The sequence below is a fragment of the Pteronotus mesoamericanus genome, unplaced genomic scaffold (genome assembly GCF_021234165.1).
Source record: "Pteronotus mesoamericanus isolate MK-2021 breed Mesoamerican mustached bat unplaced genomic scaffold, CSHL_Meso_final contig_169, whole genome shotgun sequence".
In the NCBI taxonomy this organism is placed as follows: Eukaryota; Metazoa; Chordata; class Mammalia; order Chiroptera; family Mormoopidae; genus Pteronotus; species Pteronotus mesoamericanus.
The window spans coordinates 19,920,692-19,947,095 of record NW_026555068.1 but is presented as its reverse complement, the minus strand read 5'-3'; the positions used below and the strand labels follow the sequence as shown (position 1 = coordinate 19,947,095).

The window sequence follows — 26,404 nt, the reverse complement described above, 5'->3', positions numbered from 1 at the left end:
GAGGCTTGCAATACAAAACAGACCTTTCAGACCCCACAAAGCATATAGCAAGAGCATAGTCATGCCGGCCCCATGAGGTGATGCTGCAGATATGCCCGCCGAGGTCTCACACAGCATCAGAGACGAACGGCCCTTCTTCCCAGATTCCTGGTGGTCCGCACAGAAAGGTTAAACAAAACCATTTACATGAATTTTACTATTTAGAAGAAGGAAATGCACCAGGATGTCAAATGTTAAAATCACTTTTCATCACAGCTCAACTGGAAACAAAGCAGGGAAGGGGCAGAAATTGCTTAGAGAGAAAAATGAATTGTCATAGGCCCTCACCACATCCTTCTTTTATTGGCATGTTAGAAAGAAATCCTCAAAAGTTATTTTTCTTTGACTTTAAAGACAATGCTATATTTTCAATGGTGCTAATAAATTTACCTTAAAAAGATCCAGAAATGTTTAAAGTTTTCTAACAACTGTATTCTGTGTATATACCAGACTCTGACATTTTGGTTACATTGAGGATTCATCCACAATAAAAATATATTGTAGATAATAGATTTATAACCACGTGGTGCCTGTTTGTTAGTATTAGGAACAGAACAAGTGCAGAACAGATAAGGAAAATATACATTTGTCAGAGGAGAATTCTTTTCACATTGCCTGTCACATTCTGAAATGGAATGTCGTTAATTTCTCTGCCTCTCAGTTCAGTAAGTTTATTTTTGTTAGAAACTATTCCCTGAGTTAGTGTTAAGGAACTAGGTCCAATTAAGTGCCATACTGGAGGTGGGTCAATATATATATAGATATATACCCTTGGCTAGCATAATGAGAAATTATATCCATAGAAGAAATTCAAATCTGAGAATTAAGAATAACCATCGCAAGAATAAAGTGCTACGTATCACTGAGAAAATGTGGACTCACTGTTTAATAATGTAATGATCTAAGTGGAGGACGAGCCCTCGAAGGACATGTCTGGGCAAACAGCCATTCCCTTTACAAGTCACACAGAAAGAGATACCAGGAGATCCTAATAGGCAGCTCTTAGTTTATTTGGACCAAAGTTTAGTGAGCACTATTATTTTATTGCTCTTTGTAGTGAAATACAAAATAAAAGGCATACTTTATTAGTCTTTGAAACCATGTCGTATGAATATTCATGGGAAGGTTTCAAAATGTGGAGATTTTAAATGTTTTTCTCTTGAGATATACTAGAAATCTGAGAGTAAAATGAATCCAGATTTGTGTGGATGTATTTCACCCTGGCAAGCGGTCATGGCGATTATTTACATTTTGAAATAGAAAATAACAGACAAAATAATGTATTCCTTTTTATGGTTCAGTGTAACTCACATTCCTTAAAGTCAATGTACTGAAATATCAATCAATCCAGCAACTGTTTTTGTTACATGCTTCAGACTGTAGGAGGAACTAACAAAATACAAGATTAGGTCTGCTATATTAGCTGTTGATTTTTGTCCCTAATGAATTCAGGTAAAATTGCATGTTAGAGTCACACAAACTACTCTTAAGCCATGTTAAGGCTTATCTGCTTGGGTTTCTTGGTTCAAAGAACCCACCTCTGTGCACACGAGGAGAGATCAGACAGGTTAAACAATGTGACTGCTGCTAGGAACTTGATGAAAAACCACCAAGCTTCCCCATGGTCTTCTTACCCTGGAAGAAATCATACAATGTCAATGTCAGTGTTAACATGAGGGTTAAGCTATTAAGAATGATTCGTGATGTTTATTTTCTTTTGTTATAAAATCAAGAAAAATGGCATGATCACTAATATTGCCAGCAAGAGACACATTTTTGGGTTAAATGGAATAAATAACCTTCTTTGAAAAATAAGTATTTTTTCATTGTTTTGTAGATTTGAAATCTTGGATTCTTTTTTAAATAGGTAAAACAATATGTGTGAATTACTCCCAAGGTACATTTATAAGCAAACAAGACTGACCGTTAATGTGAAAAATTTATCTCGCCAGATTTTTATACTCTTGCAAACAAACTTATTATTTTTTCTGTTAGTCCTTTTGAGAGCAGAAAAGCAGCAGTCCTTTCTGGGAGCTTCTGACCAATGTGAACTTTTCTTGCATATTTGTTCATGATTTAGTATCATAATGATTTCAAGTCACATTGGTAGTTTTTCTTTAATTTTACAAAATGCTTTTCAGAACAATCCTTGAATTTGAAGACCCTAAATTTTATTCTCACTGACTAAGGCACTTTCTTTTTTTTTCCGAGAGGTTTATTTTTCAAATATATTTCACAGTTCAGTCTGGACTAAGAGGAAAAGCTCCAAGCTGTAATGGAATTTCCAGTCCTTTTAACTACATTTTCTATTGTCACTTTCACATTCCTTACACAGCCTCAGCTGCCATTACAAGTCCTCCTGGTCTAACTGCTAGTTTCTACAAAGCACGAGACAATCAATTTTCCTGCACAGAGGAGGATATAACTCAGTCAAAAATCATTCAACCACCGAGGGCCTTCAAGACGAAATGATATTCCAGATGCCAAGAGTGAAGTACAAAGCTAAGGAGGAAAGGACACGTCAAGATGCCTATACTTTAACATTTATGTTGGTCCTCACTAATGTTTACCCCCATTCACTAATCCCCCCAAACAGAGAGATAAAATGTATACAAGTTACCCATGTTGATTCTAAAGTGTTCTACAGAAAAATTTCTTTCTGATCTCAAATTATGGCAGACTGGTAAATATAAGCACATGACTTCACCCGGATAAATTATATAATTCCATTTATAGTTTGAAATCTCAAGAGGGTGATAAAGGAAGTCACATATTTGAAAATGATGTCCTATTACTTCCTGCTAGTGAAATGCTGGACTTCAGAATGAAAAATCAATTTAAAAAAGCACTTACTTAATATTTTACGCTATATTGTACTTATAGACTTAGTGAGACTATATAATAAACTCCAGTGATTCTTTATTTAACCTTGCTTTCCATGTAAAATCTAAGAAATAATTTTTTTGAGAGTAAGACATTGGTTTAATGAAGAATAAATTGTAAAGTTCTGTATAAAACTATTCAATTGGTTGTGCAGGTTTTGTACACTTTTAAGGATTGGTAGCGTACGATGTGTGTGGATAATGAATGTAATTCTTTCTCATCTTACATACACTAAAGTAAATGTAGAGGCTGTATGAAATATAGCCAATTAACTAATATTCTACAATGAAGGATACTCTTCTTAACATTATCCTTTAGTTCCCATTAGGACTATAGTTTTTATTGGCATTTACTAGACACAAGATGCTATAAAAATTTTGATTATTGAGTTGGAAGTGTACTAAGATTATTGTATTTATCCAAGTTAAAGACGATGAAGACAAAGATAAGGATGAAGGTGAGGAATGGAAATAATTCATATCCTTAAAGAACTTTACTTCAACGTGTGAATGTTTGTGGCATAATTCTACTTCCCAGATAATTGCTTCGAATATTTATTTAAAATTATAAATAAATATAAAAGTTGAGTTCAAATTAATGCTGTTTTCTTATATATCATTGGGGAAAACAAATTTTTACTGTAATTATTTTACCCAGTTATTCTAATTACTTACAAAAATTTAAACTTTTGGGCCAAAAAACAAAAATCGTAGTTGCTTCCTATATAAACACTCAAAAATGACTTATGCCAGTTATCAGTAGGAAGTGTTTATTTCTGGTTTTTATTTGTAATCTTATGATATGCAATGAAAATTCAATTAGCTAATTTTTTGATTTGTGAGAAGAACCTGGTGGTTACTTCCAATCACATGGATAAACTGTTAGTACAATTTATCCGACAAAAATTGCAAAAAGCAAAACCATCTTGTGAGTAGAGTACTTCATTTGGTAGTTGCTCATTTGTCTTAACAGGAACATTCTTTTTTCTTTAGGTTTCATGGCTTGACAGATAGTTAACCTGGGAGATAGATTAGGCAATAGATTCAACCTGAATGTCTTTTATTTCAGTCTACAAATGTTTCATCGGGCTTTGTCATAAATGCCTGTTTCATTTTGATGAAGCTTCTGATAAAAGCAAAAAAAGGTACAATGCTATCATTATAAATCATCTTATTTTTTCAAATTACTAATTTTAAGAGCATAACTTTTATTGAAAGAGAGCTATATAGGCAGTTAAAATGAATTAAAAATTTTAGTATGAATTTTTCATTGGGATGATTTAGAATAGGATTTTTAACCCTCTGAAAGACCTTGAGCTGAATCATACATACTCTTTTCAACTTTTCATTTGAATAGAAAATAAGATTGGTCCTGGGTAGCCCAATTTTTTTATTGAAAAAATTTGTGTGTGTATGTGTGTGTATTTTGGGCACTGCAAGCTTCTGGCCTCAAGATCTGCAAAATTCACTTTTTCTATTCTAGATGAGCAATTTACTTGCAGTCCTTACTTGCAGAGGTGGGATATGATTCTGGTATTATTTTTTTTAAAAGGACATATTATGTACTGTAGAAGATGGAATTTTTGGACATAACGAAATCTATTGTTCAAGACCAGAAAGGAAAAGCAAGCAACAGACTGTCATGTGTTTTTTAATACTAATAGATTTAACTGATTGTCTTCAGTAGACTATTATATAGTACAAACCAACTCCTGCACTTATGAATTATGCTTCTTTCAAAACATAAAATAGGTCTCTGTTCATTCTCAATGTTATAAAGGGTCACCACACTAAACTTTTAATTTTGGGGGAAGACGACTTCTGACATAATAAAACCGGTTTTGAAGCTTAATTCTTACCACATTATGCATTTGAAAAAAGAGGTTTTATTTACTACATTAAAAGGAAGTAATTTCAGCCAGTGAATTCTGATTATGTCTGAATTGCCCTCCTGATGCTCCAGAAAAAGTTAATTACTTACCAATTGAATGAAGAATTGAACAAAGTGAAGTTTAGAGACAGTGATCAGAAAGTATATAAAATTAACAAAATAGAACAAAAAGCAAAATTTTTTTGAGTTAAAACATTATTATTGCTTTATTAAAATAAAAATTGCCAATTAAATATAATATCTAAAGGCAATATGAAAGAGCCTCTTTTATTATGTATTTTAATGGAAGTATCGAGCTTTTTATTCTATTCCAAGTTTTAAGTTTACCTTTTCATAGTCTTCTTTTCAGAAGGTTCTTAAATTATTACTGTTATCATTAGAATACTCCCAGTAGAACAGAATAGCTTAACAATAATATTATTTTTATTATTTCATTTTTATATTTTTAACAGCTTAAAAATAATATTACTTTTGATTCTGCCAGTAGGGGTTGCCACAATCAGAGCCTGTGCTGACGTATATATGGCCCTGGGAGCTCACATGCACAGAAATCTTTGCTTAATTGTTGCATAGTTAATGAGAAGAAAAGGAATCATGGTTGAAAAGGGAAACAGAAGTCTGAAGCTCTACCAAGGCTTGGTGGAAAAACCAAAGAGAGGTGTGATTCACAAGGTCAGAGGCTAGGATGAATTGAAACAGGATAGAAAGAAGGAAGAAAATGAGTCAATAGGGTGGTTCAGCACTATCATTGCCAAAGGCCTAAACATTATAGAAGCAGGTGGACAAGCCAAAGGCCTCCGTAAGTTTAGAAGATAGTCTAGCCCTTAAATAGCTTGTCTGCCAGGGTGACCAACTGCCCTGAAATGAGGGTCAGGCAGGGCTAATTATAATCTCTGCTACTATTATTAGTGTGGTTGGTATAATAAAGAGCCAATATTTCCAAGCACCACCATGAATGGAGTATGTGGGGAGAGTTGGCATTGGTTAGAAGGCTTGGAATTGCTTTGTGCTACAAGTGGAAGAAGTTTTAGGCCTTTAAAATAGAGTAAAAGAAATAAGAGCATTAGAAGGACATTCTCCAAAGGGGAGTGGAGCGAAGGGCCGGAAGTGTGAGTTTATTCTCAGGTGTCTGAGGGAGGAGGAGGAGATAGAGTTGACTGGCTTGGAAGCTTGGTTTGTCTGTTTGACCCACACCCAACTCCCAGTCCAGAATAAATAGTTAGCCCAACCTGTATTCTGACATTATGCTGATTCCCAGAACTGAGGAAATTTCATTAGCATTTGACCAAAATAAATCACTAACAATGCTGTTCTGTTGCTGATTCCAACATTTCCTTACTCTGTCTCATGGAGTGTTCAGTGTGCAGCTTCCATGGGGTAACCAAGTCCATGTTGTTCCCAGGCCTCTGGCCTATTGCTTTCTGTCTGGCCTGTCGCTTTTTGGGGCTGATGGCTGAGCCTCAATATCTCCAGGTTGGACTTTAGATATCTGTTTTATAGGCACATATGCTAACCAAAGGATGTTGGCTGAACACTGTGGGTACTTTGACCCAGATACAGAAAAGCAGCATGCAATTTGTTGAGTCATCTCCTCCTAGCATAGTTCAAAAGTTTCAGCAATCCTATATATTGAAGATAAGCCTTTAACTAAGTGATTGTTCTCTTAGAATTCTTCTTAATAAACAATACAAATAAAACTGTAATAATTACAGCCACAAAAATGTCTCCCAGTAACCCACTATCCTAATGAATGGACTTTATTCATTTTTTTCCCATTCTTCTTTTTTAGTTTTTACCAATATATGCACATCATTTTTACTTCATTGTAACTATAGCAGAGATCCAAATTGGTGTGCCAGGTCTACTCCAAAGAGAGAGCATAGAGGTTTGTATATTTTAATCCCTGGTATGGTCTGAATGTTGTGTCCTCCCCAAGTTCACATGTTGAAATCCCAACCCCCAAAGTGATGGTATTGGGAGGTAAGACATTTGGGAAGTGCTTGAGTCATGAGGGTGGAACCATCATGAATGGAATTAGTGCCTTAGAAGAGGCTGCAGAAAGGTCCTTAGCCCTTTGCACAACGTGAGGATACAATGAGAAACAGGCAACCTGAAGAGGGTCCTCACCTAACCACAGTGGCAGCCTGATCTCAGACTTCCAGTCTCCAGAATGGTGAGAATGAATCACTGCAGTTTACAAGCTCCCCAGTGGCACTTTGTTGTAGCCTCATGAACGGACTAAGATACCACCTAACACGTTGACACAAAAATAATTTCTGAGAGACTGTGATACCATCTAGTGCCCTAGTGGGTGGGTACTTACTAGAATTCCTAGTTCCCAGAATTCCTAGTTTTGTAAGTGAAGCTGGACTTCCTTTACGAGAAAAAGATGATTTCACTAGCACTGGTAGGAAAATCCTTGAGGAGTGTGAAAAGTCTGCCCTGGGCATTGCAAATACATTATCAATTTTATGTGCTGCTTTGGTCCCCCATGTTATGCAAGTTCATCTTAAAACCAGGTGTTTGAGGTTTTATTTACCATCCTTCTCATCCTTTCCAGTTTTGAGAGGCTAGAAAAGAGTTTCTGGGCAAGGTTGTGCAGCGTTGACAAACCTGGGCCTTGACGAAAGGCTCATTAAACCCTGGAGGGGGGCACCGTCGCTGTTGTTGTTTTTTTGTGGGTACTTCAAGATGATGTCACAATATTTGACTTTGATGAATTTCATGATTAGGTAACTTTCAATAATGCGCAAACATTTTTCTACAATAGGGACGAAAAATATAATTTTGGTGGTAGAACTCAGTCCGGGGGACAGGAAGTGGGGCTCGTTTTAAATAAACTGGTAAATTTGGTAAAAACTTGTACCAAAAATCAGCTTGGTAAAAAATCAGCTTGGCCCTTCTTATTCTTCTGCTTTTTCTCCTCATGCTACCTGATAGTGTATGTCCCCAACTTAGAGAGCTTCTTGATGGGTTAATTAACAGAGGTGTTAGTGACATCATTACTAGTGTCTAGAAGGACATATGTTTTATAAGGAGAACCTAAGGGGACAAGATTTAACCCAGTGAGAGGTTCTCCAATGGCAGAATTTCAAGAGCTGCGTTCTGGAAGGGGAGGTGTTTGCTGGACTGTAATTACCTCATAACAGAGCACAACCACTCAATATGTGTAAAGATACCTCGGAAAATAATCAAGATTTTTGAAAAGGAGCTTAAGTAGATAATCTCAAGATTTAGAGAAGAATGGGAGACAGGAAATTGCAAATCATCTTTACTGAAAGAAAGGATAGCGATATTTGCTATGTGGTTGCCCTGTGCTTCTTCCTTCTGCAGAAGGAGGAGGTAAATGTAGTGGTTATCAGAAGCCATCAAGGCAAATATTTCTCTCCAGGGATTTAGTAAGCAAGTTGGTGAAATCACTTCTTTGAGCATTTCTTAAATATTAGGACTTGGTCCTCTTAACATTATGTTTTTCTTTTGCAGTTGGTTTAGCAGGCCTCCTGAAACTCTTCCCTTAAGGACCATTTAAAATTCTGTTCTGGTTACGAAGGCCAAGGTTACGTAAGATCATTGGCAACATCACTCAGAAGTCCCAAACTCTGCTGGGTGGCGAAGTATGACTAGGTTGTTCTTTGTCCTCTGGGGTCTTTGGTTTATGGGGCATGTTTAGGGACATGGTGATTTTGTCATAGAAAGAAATAAAAGTCTGCAGTTGGTTTTTTTGATTACTTGGTAGTTGCTAAAATAGTACACATCTACTTGAATCAAATATAAAAATAAGTTAAGAAAAGCAATAAAAACAGTAATATTTATTTACTTTTATAAATGCATTTACCAATTCATTCATGGGAATTACATATAAACATTATTAGACTCCTTAAGCCAATATTCAAAGATTTTATTCATTTCCTTTACTACAATATATATTGACATGAAAACTACATTATTTAGAAAGGTACTTGTGCATTCAATTAATTAGGACTTTTCTCTCTCTCACTGATTCTGTTATGAAGGCAGCCATTTATGTATTACTGTAACAGTTAATATCACAAACAAATTAAAATAAGAAAGGTCTACTTTTAGTAATTTCTCTTTTATGGTATGAAACAGCCATAACTGCAATCTAGTGAAAAATTGCTATAAAAATTCATGCCATTGTATTTGGCCAAATACAAACAAAATTGTTGGATTATATTATCTAATAGTAAACTTATATCCACTTATATCTAATGTTTTATTGCTAAACAAGCATGGTCTTGTTTTTATTTGCCCTCAAAGGTTAAATGCTTTGTTCTTTATAAGATTTTCAAACACAGAATAAATCAGGTCTTAGCTGTCTGTCAGTTAAATTAGTGGCAAAACAAATGAGGAGAAATTCTTGACCAGAATTTGCAGTTGTTCATCACTGGTTCAAATGATTTTTATGTCTTTCTATATTTTGTAATATATTCTTGCCCAAAGGCATTTTTTCCCCCTTGGGAAATAATCATTACTTCATTTCTTTTCAAGACTTAGAGACCCACAGAATTATGATTAAAGATGTGGGAATTAAATACATACAACAGGTAATGCTGCATTTTGAATGGCACTTCATGGTTAAGGAGTGTTTGTTTGTATTCTCTTCGCTCAGACAGTAAAGTCAGTTTTAATGCATCAGCGTGGCGAGCTGATGACATTGCCTGACCTGAGTGAAAGGTCTGGTTTAGAAATTCTCTTTGTTCTTTGTGGCTCTGTCCGGTGACACTCTGTTATTTCCTTTAAAGTGGGGGCTGGCATAATGGACTGGGGAGAGGATGACCTGGTGTAACCTGACTGACGCGAATGCTCTGGTCTTTATTCAGTGGGACCCTTTGACATGCCTTTCTCAATGTTACTATGTTAGCATGATATCAGAATGGAGAATTTGATTACTTTGGGAATCGATAGCTACTCTGGACATTTTCGAAACATGTTGAGCAAGATGAAGTCGCTACTTTTTCCTCCCTCCATTTTTAGACTCATGACTCTATTAAGGGAAATTTAATCCTTATGTTTCTGATTCCTTTACACTTAACTCATCAAAATGTTGTTTTGTAAGAGCTCTTTGAAGTCAAGGAAGCCTTTTAAGTCATTTTTTATGAGACTTTTTCAAGCCTCTTTTCTTAGGAACAGGAAGTGGCAGTTAGCCAACAGTTAACAAACTCAAACACCAAAAGGTTCAACTTGGGTTTGCATCTCTCAACCCACAAGTGTTTGAATGGACTCTTGTCATGACCCATCTTTGCTCTATCTGTGGTGCCAATAGCCATCGTAACAGTTTTAATTGCCGAGGGGACGCCAGCCTCTCAACCGCCTGCCAGCTCGCAAGTGTTTCTCTAATCAATCCACTTCATGCTAAATTATGACTCATTTAACTTTAAAGGAACTACTTTATTACCCAATCGGCCTAGCGTTTTTTGTGACTTTTGTGAGAGCCATTTAAATCATCACAAAGCTACCTAGATAGAACTTTTAAATCCAGTCACAAGCAAAAATACCCAAGAAGTCAAGTTCACAGGACAGGTGAATGCTAATTGGCCATGACGGCTTCTACCCTCAGACACAGTTTATTTCAGCCGCTCCGCTTCTGAGTGAAAAAGATAACATGGATCCCGAGATTCTTTAGAAAAGAAAATTAAAATAACAAATAAAGCATCTGGCCTCAGAAGTTTTCAATTGATTTACACTCTCAACGGTTGTTAAGAATAAACTGGCCTCCATTTTTAAGGAAATCGAGAGCCCAAACAAGCACAGTTCTGTTGTGGTAGTTCCCTCTGCCTAGTGCATTTGAAGTGATTTTGTTTAGTAGGCTTTAAAATCACCCTGGTAAGTATTAATTCTGCAGTTTGGAAATTATGCCACAGTGAACATGCCAAATGGGAACAGCTGATGGACATGTTTAAAAGCTTTAAATGTAATGTAGAAAGGTGTAGTGAGGAATAATTCCACAAACAGGAGAGCTTTAGTCACCAAAACTGATGTGAAGAGAGCTCAGGCAGAATGCTACGCCTCTTCTTCACGGTTGCTGTGACTCGGTGCTCTGTGGACACTGATCATCATTCAGGCTCAGGATCCTGGGGATACAGGCAACCCTTGCATAGATATTGGGATGGCACAGTGGCTAAGTGCCCAGGGGCCCTGGAATCAAAACGTGACACTATCCATCACCAGCTCTGTGATCTGGGGAAAATGGGGATAATAACAGGACTTATCTCAATGGGCTGGTGTGTATCATCTTAAATAAGATGATGCAGGTGAAGCGCCTGGTAGATGCTTGATAAACTATGATGTTGAGGATGACGGTGATGATGTAGAGGACCAGGAGGTAGTGTAGCAAAGAAGCAGTCACTCAGGCATAAGTCGAAATTATAAGCTCCTCACGTCCTTTAACCTTCTTAGGAATTTTCATTTATGTCCATGGCTTTGAGTGACACTTCATTATTGACAATTCTCAAATCCAGCCCTTCCTCCAGGCCTCTCCCAGGATGAAGCCTAGACCAGCATCAGCCTAATCTTCGGTCCCTCTTCTGAACTATAGGCCTTTTCTCTATGTTCCTTTCATATCCATGATTTTGCTCTTGGTGCTCCCTCTAACTTCAATGCCTTTCCTTCTTGTCCACCTTTGGGGAAAATGTCTCCTCATCTTCCCATGATAAAGCACCGTGTCTTCTGTAAGAGCCTCAGACTCCTTTGTGCTCATTTAGGTTGCCTCCTCTCCGGATGCTTTTATGCTGCCTCACTCCGGTTTCATTATAGTGCTCATGCTGTTGCGCTGCAAATCACTCGCATGTTTGTTTCCACACTTCCCCGTGTGCGCTGTAGGACGGAGCCTGCACATGGCATCTTGGGATGCCAGCACCTGACATGGCGCCTAGTATAGAGTGGGCATTCAAGAAAAACTTGGTGAAGAAATGAAATGTGTCTAGAGAAATAACAGGAACATGAGGTGGGTTGGAAATAGTTTTGGTTGTATCCATTTTACTTCTACTACAGGGGCTCTTGACTGTATGTCTCAATTCTCCTTGTTGTCAGTCATGTCTAGCAAATTTGAGTGTCTTGGAAGTCGTCTACATGGATGGGTGAGTTTTATCTTTCTGTGTGAAAGATATGCACCAGGGCTCTCTGCAGGAAGAGTACATATTCTATTTCCCATGTTATATATTGTATATCACAGCCCAGATATTCAACTAGCTCCGCCATACCTGAGGTTTTCCTCATTGATAAATTGGTACCTGGTATAGAGGAGATATCCGATATTTGGTGAATGAATGTTTAAAAGCAAAGAGTAGTAGCATCTGGATAAATTAAGATGAAACTTGGTGTTTCTTTTTTTGCACTTCTTAGAGTAGGTGCTTCAGTTCCATGGAGCAATTTTAGTCTTTAGAACGACTCATTGTGCTTGGCATGAGCTCTCTCTAATGCTCATGTGACAGTGTCTCCTCCTCCATCCTCATTCCTACTGAGACCTCCACAACATTCTCCCCAGCGTGGGACGTGCTGAGAAACTTATGCACAACCTTCAAAACCCAACTGCACATGCCCTGTGAAAGTTGTAAGTCTCCAACTGTGAGTGATTGATGCCCAGGGCCAGGCTTTAACATAAAACTCACCAGATGGCAGACTGTGAAGAGCTGTGTTTTGCCTGGTTTCAAAGCCATTTTATAAATTGTGAAGACATTCTAGCATTTTTAAAAACCTAGACGTGAGAATTCTAGAGTCTAGTCAACTGCTGAGAGCAGCTTGAAACGCTGAGCCCTTAGCCTCCGCACAAGGGCCGGGCCTCTTGCTCAGCCTATTTCACAACCCTCAGGCTTAGTGGAGACCGTCCTAAAGGGTCCCGTGAACTGCCATTCATAAACCGCTAATTAGTCATGAAATTCATTTAAGAATGAAATAGAATAGAACATACCAGTATATTTTACATAGTAAGAGTAAGTATTATTCCATTAAACATTTTTTTTTTTAAAGTGTAACACTGTGTTCTGGGTCTTGATGTAAAGACTAATTTCTTACTCTGGGTTGTAGTAAAAACAGTCTGAAAGCTGCTGTCTTAGAAACTCTGAGGCAATCTTGGATCGAGGAATTGCAACCATCCTATAATATCAAACAGCTAAACTGGGACACGGCTCAGCACAGACGCACGTGGCTTTGGTATGTCAGGTGGCTCTTACCAGTGCCAGCTCTCAGTTATTCACAGAGACGGAAGACAAGAATATCTTGGATAATTTATACATTTCAGATTTCTTCTGTCTAATTTTACTCACTTTTCCCCTGAATTTGAGAAACATCTATTAAATTTCTATTATGTATCATGAACTATTCTGGATGTGAAGAGACAGCAATGTAAAAGTCAGACTTTAAACTCATGGAACTTAAGATATTTTCTCAAAATAATCTTATAATTCTGAGTTACAAAACTGTTTTTTAAATCTCCTTGTCTCCAGCTGTGGACCTTCTCTAATAAACAGGCTAATAAACAGAAATTGGTCAAATAGGTGAACAACCAAAAGAAAAAAATGGGGAAATATTGAGCCTGAAAATCACATAATTAACCCTCGTACTCAAGGTAATAGGGGAAGTAATAATGTCACACAAGTTGGACTTCTTAAGTTGGCAAAACCCCAAAAATCTTCATTTCCATCTATAAGTGCAGAAACTCTGAGTTTTGTCAGTGTAACTATTGCCTGAACATCTTGGATTTCTTCCTAGGAAAGGAAGCCCCCCATTGCATTCTGATTCAGACCTTAATTCTTCTCTGGGAGCAAAGATAATGTACCAGCTTCTTTTCTTTTTTCCCTTGTTGTTTATCTTCCCTGTTTCTAGTTGATCTATGATGCATTGTAACATTTAAGTCCTTTCAGCATAATCCATCATAAATATTTTATTTTTCATTAACTGTTAAAGTAAGGAAGACAACATACTTTGTAAAGAGGAAAAACAAAGGAAATATGCCATGGCCTCTAAAAAAGTTTCCCATGTTTTGTTTACATTGGAAATTCAGAAGCTGACAATATCTTTCCTTCCTGCTTCTTGATGTAGTGAAAAGCACCCCACGTAAGTTTGACTATGCTGGTTCAAAATATTTATACAGTCAATCCCTTATGTACCCAAATACTCTTCTGCAACAGAATTCCACAGTATAGGGGCTTAATAGTTTCTCTTTTCTTTTTTTCTTTCAATAAGTTTAACTTGTCTTGACTATCATATAATTTAACTTTATGATCCATCCCACTGTCCTGCAGGAAACCTTCTTTTAAACATGATTATATGCTTCAAGAACGAAGCTGCTAATTTTTCACTGAGTTGCATTTTTTATGGTTGCTCCCCTTCTTCCTGGTAGCATATTTTGGATGACACATCCATAGCAACGGTTGTCGTTTTATTTATAAGTAAACTGAAGAAGAAGCTTGGACTTTGGCTTGCTTGAGTACACAAAGCACATCCAGATTGCAACTGTCATCGTGTCCACTGGTGGGGGTGGGATGCAGGGTGTATCAGGACATCCAAAGAAATCTGTTCTAGGGGAGGAAATCATCAGTATTCACTAGGCAAAGTGAAACAAACTGTGGCAATGTCCATTCTTTTAAAACATACTTTAAGTTTAGTGTTTAAAAATAAGTATAAGTCAGAAATAGGGTTGAACTCATGGCCAACCTGACTCCACTCAATAATGAGTTCAACAAACATGCATTGAGGACTTACTGTGTTAGACATTGTGGCAACTACAGAGATAAATAGAATGCCATTTTCAACTCAAAGAGTTGCGTCCTGTGAAGTCGATATATGTGTGGATTGCACAATGTGAGGCAATATGTGTTAAGACTGGAATAAGGTACATTAAGGTCAATTGGGCTCAGAGGAATGAGGAGTGTCTATTTCTAGCAAGGAGCATTGGGAAGCGTATGATAAGGAAGGGAGAGTCCTAGAGGAGAGGCGGGGTTTAATCTAACTACTGGGATCAGGAAAGTGCGGGGAATTCCAGACTGGGTGCCCAGAAGAATAAAGGTTGGTTTTCCATTTTGACTTGTGAATGCAGAGAGAATGTCAAAAAGGCAAGTTGAGGCTTGATTTTAGATAGCCTTGAGTGTTGTAGTACAGAGTTTACATTTTATACTTTAAAGAGACGTTCATAATGACTTTCAACAAGAACCTGACGTATTCTTGTTATTTTGGTTTTAGTTTTAGCTTTTTTCAAATATTTTTTTTTTAAATTTCTAAATGTTGTTTTATTCTAACTTTATTTTTTGTTTGTTAGTTTTAGGATGATAAGCAGTGGGTAGCTAGCAGGAAGTGATAATACATTAGAAGACAGAGGCTAGCAGGATGGTGCCCACTTTGGGTGTGATCAGAATAGTCTACAGAAAAAGGAAACAAGTTTGTCAGTAGGAAGGCACGCAGGATGAGGAGAGACCTTGATAGTCAGATGGACATGACTTGGTCACTGATGGACTGATGGACGGGTGGTTGGGGGCCGTAGATGGCTATTCCAAAGGTGTTTGCTTTTGTGACGTAGTAGGTAGTAAAATCATAATGGATTCATGGCTCACCAGAAGAAGAGTGTGTTTTGTGGTTGTTGAGGGCAAAAGCTGGGAAAGTGATTGTGTATGTGTGTATGTATGTATGTATTTTTTGCCAAAATAATTGGAAACATATTTAGAGTGGTGCTTCTCATATTTTCATGCACACATGGGTTGTCTGCAGCTCTTCTTAAAATGCAATTCTGGTTCCGTAGGTCTGAGTGGAGCCTGAAATGCTGTTTTTCCCCTTAACTCCCAGGAAATACCAATTCTGCTGCTGATTCATGTATCCTGGGAAAGAAGTTAGTGCAGGAAGATGTGTTTCTATTTTTATCTTTGGCTTTTATTTATTTATTTATTTAGGCCTTAATTTCTGTGTCACAAAATTGGTAGGCCATCTTTTTTTTTTTTTTTTTTTAAATATTTTATTGTTCCAATACATTTGTCTCCATTTACCCGCCACCACTCTCCCCTGAGGAGGCCATCTTAATGGAGGTTAAAATTAAAGCCATGGGACCAGAGGCAGGGAAACTACAGAACATGGAATACAGTGGGAAGTGGCAGGGGGACAGAGTCAGCACATGTGCTCAAACAAGAAGGTCAAGTGCAAAAGAGGCAGGGCTAGCCAGACACATTTTAGGAAAACAGGGAGAGCTATAATCATGAAAGCAAATGGAAGTGTTTGAAAAAGTATAGTAGTTCCCAGAGTCAAGTGCATCAGGACTGGGACCAGCGAATATTAAGTGCTTTCTAAGCCACTGCTTTCTGTAGAAAGATCAAGGCATAGATTAGATGGTAGAATTGAATGAAAGATGAAGATGAAGCAAAATGGGTATGAAGCAAAATTGTTGGTGTGTGGCAGCACACACAGATGATTTCTTGAGAATAGTATTGTTTTTAAAGGGACTTTTAAATAATTTTTTCCTTATTTTTTATAAGAAGACTGCAGCACACTAGAAGACCAGCGGAAGGAGCCAGGAGGGAAACAAGAAGATGACTTCTAACAAAGTCAGAGCGGACTCAACAGCACCGAAGAAGTTAGCTTTGGACAAGAAGAGGGTATTTATGTCTTTTTCAGCTGAACACTGCCGTATAACAAATCAAACTTAGGGGCATAAAGAAGTACCATTTTATTATTTTTTTTCACCAGAGGTGGCTTCTCTCTGCTCATGTCATCTCGGCTGGGCTGGCCTGAAGGGGTCACCATAGGCACCCGAGGGTCCAAAATATCAGAATCATTGGTGTCACCCCTTAGCTTGGCTGACTGAAGTACTAAGGCCCCTGTTCTTCTTCCTTCCTCTCATCCCATTGGCCCTGCCTGTGGGATCCCTGGACTCTTTCACCTGGTGGCTCGGGAAAGAGACAGCCACAGGCCTCTCACGGCCACAGCACCGAAACCCACACAGCATCCCTGCTGTCACGTCCTTGAGGTCAAAGCACTCGGCAGGTCACAGGGCAGTGAGATCCAGGGCGGGAGCGGACAGCACGAGGACGTAATGCAGAGACCCACCATGCACCTGGGCACTTTATAATGACTTGATTGCGTTGCTGCTAAGACAAAGGGAAAAGAGAAAAGACAGTGAGGATAAAGAACATTCAGAAGGGAGGAGGGATTTGAGGGTGTTCAGGTTGAATGGCTTCGTTTATAGACCGAAAAAGCTCATCTCTTAAAGGAAAAGTACCCATGAAAGCAGTTCTTTGAGTCAGACTGTGATTCCTTTTTTCTCTTTTAATTTTTTGTTACTATATTGCCTTGAAAGAGAGAGAGAGAGAGGAATAACAATTTGTTGTTCCAGTTATTTCTGCATTCATTTGTTGATTCTTGTATCTGTCCTGATTGGGGATCAAACCCAGGGCTGATTATAAGTTATACTACTCTGGGGTTCTGAAATAAAGCTGATGTTAGGGGAAGCCACAGTGATAAGAACTTGATTTTAACAGAAATTTCCTCTTTTTTTTTTGAGTATTTTTGAAATGCATATGTCATTTGCACTTTCATATTTAAGGTGATTTTTGTAAAAATAGTATCAAAAACTGAGAAGGGTCTGAGATTTTATCATAATTACAGGCTAACAAGTTAGCTTGCCACAATATCTTAAATGCAGGTGGAAGACGAGACTCCTGTGCCAGAGATAAAAACCTTCCTTACACAGCAGTAGCCATATCCAGGACATCCTTATTTCGGGGGGTTGCTTCCCTCATCTCTATGCCTCACAGCAAAGGGAAGAAGGCATGGGGACAGCTGAACTCATAGCGGGTTGGGTAGGAAGAGAGAAGCCCAACCTCAGAGAACCGGACTCTTTTATAATGGGCAGTAGCCGTGCTTGTTCTTTCTCAGAGGGAAGTAGAGGGTGGGGCAAAAGTTGTGAGTATGCAAAACACAGATTTTATTCCTACATTTTCATTTATTAATTATTGTATTATTTTCTATAGGAATGACTGTAAATCTATTTTTGCCTCACCCTGTATTTTTGTTAGACTGTACAATAAGCATGTTTGTCTCTTACCATGGAATAGAAGGAGACACTATCTTTACCTTCCAAGGTTGCATGCAAACCTGTACTTCACTGCAGAGAGACTTGATTCCTAGCTTCTAATACTGCCTGTTATACAAACATCCTTTAAAAGATAATCCTGAGCAAAGACAGGCAGTGCCTCTCTTTGCAAGACTTTCAGAAGCGTGGGAAACCCATGGAGAATTCTCTTCCAACAACTAGTTTTGAAATATTACTTCATTGTGCAAGAAATGGTCAAAATAAAATCCAAATAACTTTTTAGCATGAAAAATATTTTATAGTCACTTCAGTTCTTAATTACTTTGACTATTTTAAATTTATGGTATCCTTATTTATATTTAACATTTAGTATAATCACTAATTTTTCACATAGACAACGAATGTACAAATAAGGCTTTGCTGTGATGATTCATACTGGAGCCTGGGATCTATTGAGATTTTATTTTTAAAGATTTTTTAAATTTTATTTATTTATTTTTAGAGAAAGGGGAAGGGAGGGAGAAAGAGAGAGAGAAGCATTCAGTGTGTGGTTGCCTCTCACACGCCCCCTACTGGGGACCTGGCCCGCAACCCAGGCTTGTGCCCTGATTGGGATTCTAACTGGTGACCCTTTGGTTCTCAGGTCAGTGCTCAATCCACTGAGCCACACCAGACAGAGCTCTATTGAGATTTTTTTAAATAAAAAGTTTTAAACCAGTTAAATGTGCATAATATTTCCATAGAACACACCAGTAGAAAACATGGAATAATCTTTAACACATTTGAAGCTGTGCTTTATTGAAGACTGAATAAAGAGCTCACCACACACTTTTAAAGAAGAGACAAGGATGAGAGTGTCATAATAATAGATGCTGTACGCCATTGAGAACTCTGATTTCAGGGTTTGTTAGCTTGATTGAGACTTTGGGGACATCACAGTCACTGGGGTATCAGCGGTCATGATGGCCCTCCCAGGATCAGACCTGGGCAGGTGTCCTTGGCTTTATTACCTAGACTCGAGCTCATCTCAGAGTCTTCTCCTATGGGACAGATGCAGACAGTTAGGGTCAAGGCCATGCCCGGGTCTACAGATACCCTGAGGCGATTATTCCAGCCAGGATAAGGGGTGGATGGGTGGCGGCATGATGTGGATTTAAATGCCCAGGGTACCATGGGGCAGTGTGGATCTGCTGCAGCTTAGGGGTAATGGACCCAGGGGTCTCCTCCAAGCAGGACAGGAAGCTCAGAGTGCCCATGGAAAGCTTTCACTTGTTGGAGTTTGAACACAATTCTTGCTAATCATTAGTAGTTGTTATATTTTTCTAACAGCTCTAAAGAATCAAATCTGTTTTATTTTATCTATAAAGATAGGTGCAGAGCCTATTATATATTTAAGTTTACTCAATAGGACAGTATGGGAAAGGGTTGTTAATTTTGAATAACATGTAAATAAGTGTACATAATTAAGACCTCACAAGGACAGCAAGGCATGACATGGGATTGAAATTGTTCAATTCCTGACTTCAGGCTTAGAATACTAATATTAATTAAATTTTCTGTGGTTGTTTTCTCCTAAATCTATGTTTGCATTTTTTTCCCTTTGGTTTAGTTCAGTTCAGAGTACAACTGCATTTAAGTGGGGAACACTAAGTCAATTATTTGTCTTCTGAATGTTCCAGTAGAGTCTGGTAACTTGAAATACTGAAGTGGTTTGGAATATAGCCAAAAAGAATAGGGAAAGAAATCACTGGAAAGAGCATATATACTAATATGAACTCCTTTTCCAACATTCAACGTGTTTGATGTTTTGTCCAAGGGCTTCCTTAACCCCTTCCTAAACACTGGCTGTCCAGACACATGTCCATGTTCATGTTACTTTACTTCTTTCAACATTTGCTTCCTTATTACTTACTTCCGTAGCTCTTTTATCTACTGTTTCCTTATTCTCTTCTTTTTCTCTTTCAATAATATTTTTTCAATACCTCCTTTTACTACTGGGTGTTTTTAATTGTTCCAAAGGCCGAGTATTGCTACCAGGATGATAAGGATGTGGCTTTGGAGAAATTAATACATGCTTAGTTATATGGAAAAGCTCATACTTCATGTTAGGAGATTCCGGTTTCCGGGTGGGGATCTTTACCATCTAGACTCTGTGGCTTCCCCTGTAATTTGTAAGACTGAGCGCCCTGTCCAGGCTGACTGTGTGGGGCGATCACTGAAAAGAACCCTGGTTCACAGAACCAGATCTGTCACGCCCCAAGCAAATGACAGCACTGACAGAAACGGGAGAAAAAAGATCTTCCGTAACCAAACCCTGCTTTTTGACCACTGCCACTGGGCTCGTTTACTGCTCTCAAGCAGTGCCTGGCATTCACCAGAGGGTCACTTCCGCTGAGCTGGCTGCGCCAGGACAAGGGGCAGGGCGTGTCGTGGAGGGGCAGGAATAACAGCACTTTAAGCAGAGGGAAAGCTGCAGGAAGGGACGACACCTGAGGCAGCTGCTGCCATTGCACAGGGAGTGGCAGGCAAATGGCGGTCACGAGAGGCCATCCCAGGAGTACAGCAATCACTTGTGGCTTCTTCCGCCAGGAGGACCCCCTGCCCACTGCTGGCACCAGACATCTATTCCGTATTAACAGTTATCACTAGGTTACCTTTTCCTTAGGTTGAAAGGACTCTGGGGCCTTGCAATGATACTCTCTTGAACACACGTGCCCGTCGAACCCCTCGGTCGGGGAGAAACGCAGTGGTGTGGTGGGAAGCGATGACTCGGAGAGCAGGAAGAAGGCACCATTCCCTGACGGCCTGCATGAAATTGGGCATTTGCTGATGGATGGCCATCGGCCAGGCTGAACGCCTGGAGGTGGAGAATTTAGTCAAGTTGAATTTAGCCTCTTCCTCAAGCGTATAGCCTGATGTAAATCGGCCAGAACACCAGGGAATTCACAGGCACTGAAGGTAAACTCAGTCCTTCATGATGTCAGACAAGACAAGATGAAGTGTCAGAAAAATGAGCTACAGATGCTTTCCTGCAGAGATCTTGGAAGAAAGGTTAGTTCTTCTTCAGCCAGGAAGTCCTCTTCCCTGCAGGGCGCAGAAATCTCTGTATGGATGCAGTGTGCTGAGGCCTTGTTGAAGGGAGAGAGGAGGACTTGGAGGGTCGGGGCGGCGGGCTGACCTGGCTAGGGCAGAGCGGGCAGGACCAAGACAAGGCCAATGGCGGGCAGGACCAGACATGCAGACCCCGATCCCCTCACTGGTCAGACGTTTGCTTTTGATAGACATCTCCACCCTCCAGAGACAGCACACGCGGCATGCAAACTCGTGGAAAGGGTTTGCTCTTGAAAGTCAGGAGAAAGGGTCTAGCTGCACCCCTTGCCCCCCGCCCCTCAGTCTTCTCTATTTCTCTTGTCACCCTCACTTCCCACTAGTGTGTGAGGCTCATTCTATCCCAGGAATGGTGCTCGCTGCCAGGGCAGTCACTGACTTGGACTTGGCCATTCAGAAGGCTGCCCTCTGTTGAGAAGAGAGATAAAAATAAAAGATGGCAGTACAGTGTACTTCGGTATTATTGGAGGCATGTTCAAAGTGCAGCGGGATCCTGAAGATGGAGTCTCTAATTCTAGGGGAGGTATTTTAAGGGATGATTTAAAGAAGGGTGACATTTATGCAGAAATTTGAAGGATAACTAATAGTTAACTAAGTACATGGTTCTAGGGCTTTGAAGGTTGGTTTAGAGAGAGGAAAAGATATTCTAGGCAGACACAGACTACCAGAATGCAGAAGGGATAAACACAGAGAAGGAATTCAGGATACTACAGGACTGCTGTGTAGGAAAGAAGAGATAGAGGTAGGAATGAAGTTTGTAAGGAGGCATGGGGCAGATAAGGAAAGGCTTTGTATGTTGCGGTGTGCCTTAATTAGGGAGTGCCTGCCCAGATCAGGACTTTCTGTGGGAACTGCCCATCATTCACAACCTTGCGGAAGGTGTAAGTCAAGTTGACATGTTTGTCTCTGTCTGTCCCTGGCCACAAGTGCTTGGCCAAGAGATGGTTAAATGACCCCAAAGGAACAAAACCATAGACTTGGCTGAATCCATCAAATGACTTCCTTAAAAAATGGCCGTGGCTGGTGTGGCTCAGTGGATTGAGCACCAGCCTGCAAATCAAAGGATCGCTGGTTCGATTCCCAGTCAGGGCACATGCCTGGGTTTCAGATCAGGTCCCCAGTAGGGGGCGCGTGAGAGGCAACCACACATGGATGTTTCTCTCCCTCTCTTTCTCTCTCCCTTCCCCTCTCTAAAAATAAATAAATAAAACCTTTAAAAAATATGAACTAAAATAACAATCATATCAGCGTGTGATGAATGCGTGAGCAGAGGTTACTTAGAACTGGGCTGGGACAACCCTTCTCCACCATGTACCCTCCTATCATAGAGCTTGCAGGTCTACAGAGAGAAACAAGGTAACAGAACAGGTGCTCAAAGAGAAGCAGGGACATGACGTCATGTGACTCACGAAGGAGGTTCTTAAGGTGCACTTCCTGCCTTTGTGAGATAGTCTAGTAACTTTGAAGAAATGCTCCTTTTTGGGAGCGGGGAGGGAATCAAATTACGTTCTTTGAAAATGAACAACACTTGAATGCATGATGTTCTAAAGAGTTTAGATTTTATCTTGTAGCCTTGGAGATGCCATGAAAAATATTAAGCAAGGGGTATTGTCATCGGCTGTATTTTGCTGTCATAACATAACTTGTCTGCAACATGGAGATTGATTCAGAGAGGACTGAACTCAGAGGGAGAGAAAAATGCTAAGAAGCCCTGGGATTATTCTGGGTAAGAGCTGCAGAATTCCTGAATTAAGGAAGGGACCTGGGGAAGGGAATATAGACCTGAGAGCTATTCGGAAAGCTCAGACAACAAAACCCAGTGAATGACTGTTGTCAAGGATCATGGGTGATGAATTAGTTTGGGTGAATTGAAAATCGTAAACATTGTAAAGAGTTCAGAAGGAGATAGATTTGCTTGTGAAGAAAAGTGAAATTAGTTCCAGAGACATTGAGGTACGTGGAGGACATTCCCATGGAATTATAGTCTCCTAGGAAGATTCTGGTCTACCACATACACACGGCAGTTGAAACAATGGGTATGCAAGTGATTGACGATGTGTAATAAGTGAAATAAGAAATGTAAAGGTCTAAAAGAGAACCAGGAAAAACAGCGAACTCAAGGGCCGGACAGAGAAAACAACTGAGAAGGAATGAAGGAGAGGTCTAAAAAAAGCCAGGAGAACAATGGTCAGGAAAAAAATTAAATTGTTTCCCAAAAAAGTGTCAAATGATGCAGTAAGGTCAGTGGCTATAAGACTTGTATTTTGACAATTGAAGGGCCACGGTGGACTCCGTCATGAGGTGTGCTGTGATCTGAGGAACAGGCTGCTGGTCTGGGCAGAGACTGCTTTGGGGGGCCCCGGGCAGAGTGAGTGGTGCCCATAGGCCCACTTCAGACACAGGCTGGATGTCCTGGAAAGGCTGTGAAGGATGTCTTGAAGAACTACACAAACTTGCAAGTCTGGGGATTTTAATATTTTCTAACCACAGAGTTCCTTTATTCTGTGTTTTAACAACTATCTGAGAGTATTTAAAAACTGCATTTTCCCCAAGCTTATGAAATGCAAATGGGCAAACTTCCACTTTGCTAATGAGAGAATATGATTACTGTCTAATCAAAATAATTTAATGGCCAAGTAAGATCATTTAAATAATCTGGAAGAGTCATAAATGCACATAAGTAATTTTATGTAATTTTATCTACCTCTCCCAGCTGAAGTCACTGCAAATCTCACCCATTCAGTCCTGAGCGGATGACGCCCCGCTGACATGCTCAGCAGCTGTGCAGCCCCGGGCCCGGGGTCCCGTGTGCCTGTGGGCGAGCCGGGGGCGCCCTGCTCCCAGCCCCTGCAGGTGGCTTCTGGGGCGCTTTGCCTCGCACTTGGGTTAGTCTCCCTCCTTGGCGGACTTCGCTCTCTTTCTATCTGGACTCCAAGTTCACTTGCCACCTGCCTCTTACTCCCTTCCTTTGCTTTCTGATAAGCACTCCTGGACCCTGATGTGAACATGAATCAGACCTGAATAAGCCCCAGTTCCCCGTCCCTGTAGAACCTCGGCTCCGACCCAGCTGAGCGAACTTCCGGCAGCTCCTCTCCGGCTGCCTCCCTGCTCCGCGTGGCCGCGCTCCCGAGGGCTCAGGCTGCTGGCCCCTGTTCATTAAGGTTCATCATTTTTAATCATAGATAAAGCCTTCTTTAACAGAAAAAGCATTCCATTTGCTTCTGTATTTTTCCAGAGGCAAACTGAAGTGCCAGAGAAGAAACGAAATGTCACATTCAACTCAAAGGAGTGGGCAGGCTCTTCACCTGAAAACACTCCCCAAATGTCCCCTTTTTGGGAGGGACGTGAATGAGCAAAGCAGAGGATGTGACCATTTTTTCAGTGGAGTGTTGCTGCTTTGCAGTGGACAAGGAGTTATCAGGATGTCTATGAAATCTTTGCTTCAGGATTAAGGGTCCGAATGAATGTCTTAGGAATTGGTAAGGAAAAATCTCGGATACAGTTAATATCCTGCTGTAGTTTGGTAGACAAATAATCTTGCGTATGCCTATTTTTCCTGGGTAAAAACTGGTATACCAATTTAAAGACAAATTTTATTGTCATGTGAAACTATTTTTACATTTGAGATTATCAGAGGGAAATATATTATGGTAAAAAAAAAAAGCAATACAAGTTTAAAAAATGTAGTCCCAAAGAAATATATTATTACAGTGTAACTCCAAAATTGGTTCTCTCCTTAGTATAATATTATCTTTCTGTACCTCCTTGTTCCTAAAACAATAAAATAAAATCTAAAACGATCCATTGTTTAATTGGTTTTTGAAACATTTTTGGCTTTAATTCTTAAATTTTAGGATTTTGATATTTTGAAAAATAATGACCATGGATTGTTTCCAGTTTGGAAATGTTTTAAGATTATTTTTGAACATTAAATGATTTTAATAAGCCTTTTTAAAAAACACCCTGTTAGGCCAATATTTTGGGGTGTCAGGTATATTTTCTGCTCTGATGAAATATTTAGGTAGTTTCTGGCCAGAGAAAGTCAATAGAATAGGGCTGAACACTTTATCAATATATTGAGATTCTTTTTTATTCCCAGATCACAGACAGATGGACAGGGAGAGCTTTGCTCTTGAAGAGTGAGTGTTCAACAGCTAAAAATAGCCCTGGAATGTGAAGTCACTGAAGAGACATCTCAGACATGGGAAAATGAGAGCCTTATGAGTTGCTCTTTGTGATAAGACAATTTTCAAGCACACAGGGACTGGAATGGGACATCAGCCTGACTCTCATTTCTTCCCCTGAGGCGCTTATTTTGGGAATGCTTACAGATGATAAAAGCATGTTTGCATACTATGCACTCGGAAAGAAAATAAAGTCTCCTTCCTTGTTCCATGAGTGGCAATTAAGACAGCCCTCTCCTCCGAGCAAAGTCAGGGCGAAACTTGTGATGAAACCAGATTAAGTACTTCATTAGCCCTTCAATGCCTGGCAGCGAGGCCTGGCCCTGCCAGGTTCAGGCAGGCCAGGGAGAGACCCAACAGCTGCAGGAATTAGTGGTAATCGTGTGGAGCGTGTCTAGGGGGTGATTTGAGCTGTTGGAAAGACCTCAGCATGGACTTTCTCCTTTTTCTGTCTCCCATTAATCCCAAGAATTGCCTGTGTCTTGTATATCCCAGAACAGGAAGTGCCCACTTGGAAATTATTTTAAGGTTAATTGCTCATAGGGGACATTCAATTGTTGCCATGTTTCTGCAGTTACGCCCCTTCCCAATGACATCATGCTTTCCCATGGAATTTAGAAGTGCCACTGTCTCCAGAGACAGAGGTCAGTCCTGGAGCCTGGAGGGATGGCAACCTCCCCACGGAGAGGGGCATGGTCCGGCCTCCCTGTCCTCCCATCTCAGATCACAGGTTGGCAGTGGGGCCCAGGGGTCGGTGGGAAGTGATGGGGAGGGTGAAGGCAGCTACAGCCTCAGTCATGTACATCAGGGTACACGTAACTCTACCCACTTCCCTTCTCACACTTACCCTCAGCATACGGAGTCCGGGACAGGAATCAAGCCTCCTTCTGGCTCTTAGCTGAGGGCTGCCACTAGTGCCAGATGACAGAATCAGACATCCAGTGAGTTCTAGTCATGGAAGATGGACCACCTGCCCTGCTCATCAGACAGCCAGAAACTCTATCTGAAGTAATTCTTGGGAGAACTAGGGAGTGTATTAAATATTAGTGTCGACTTTTATGAAAGCAACACATTACGTAGTTTGCTTTCAGACCCCTGTAGTTGTAGCCTGCAGGCAATCAGGGTATGGCTTGTTCAGTGACAAAGCTCTAAAGGAGAACAGTTTTAGCAAGGAAAGAATTCTCTTGGCTTCCCCAAAGCAATACTATCTTGTGGCCCCTTAGGATATACATAATTGTAAATAGGACTTTGTTTCATCCCTAAGAGCAAC

At 39.9% G+C, this 26,404-nt stretch overlaps 1 long non-coding RNA gene across 1 annotated transcript; it reads left to right on the top strand.

Moving 5' to 3' along the window:
• Positions 1-14,715: 14,715 nt before the first annotated feature.
• On the top strand, positions 14,716-24,708 carry LOC129064697 (uncharacterized). Its single transcript, XR_008528512.1, has 3 exons — positions 14,716-14,835; positions 16,287-16,406; positions 24,186-24,708. It is a non-coding gene; the product is annotated as an uncharacterized LOC129064697 (long non-coding RNA).
• Positions 24,709-26,404: the final 1,696 nt, after the last annotated feature.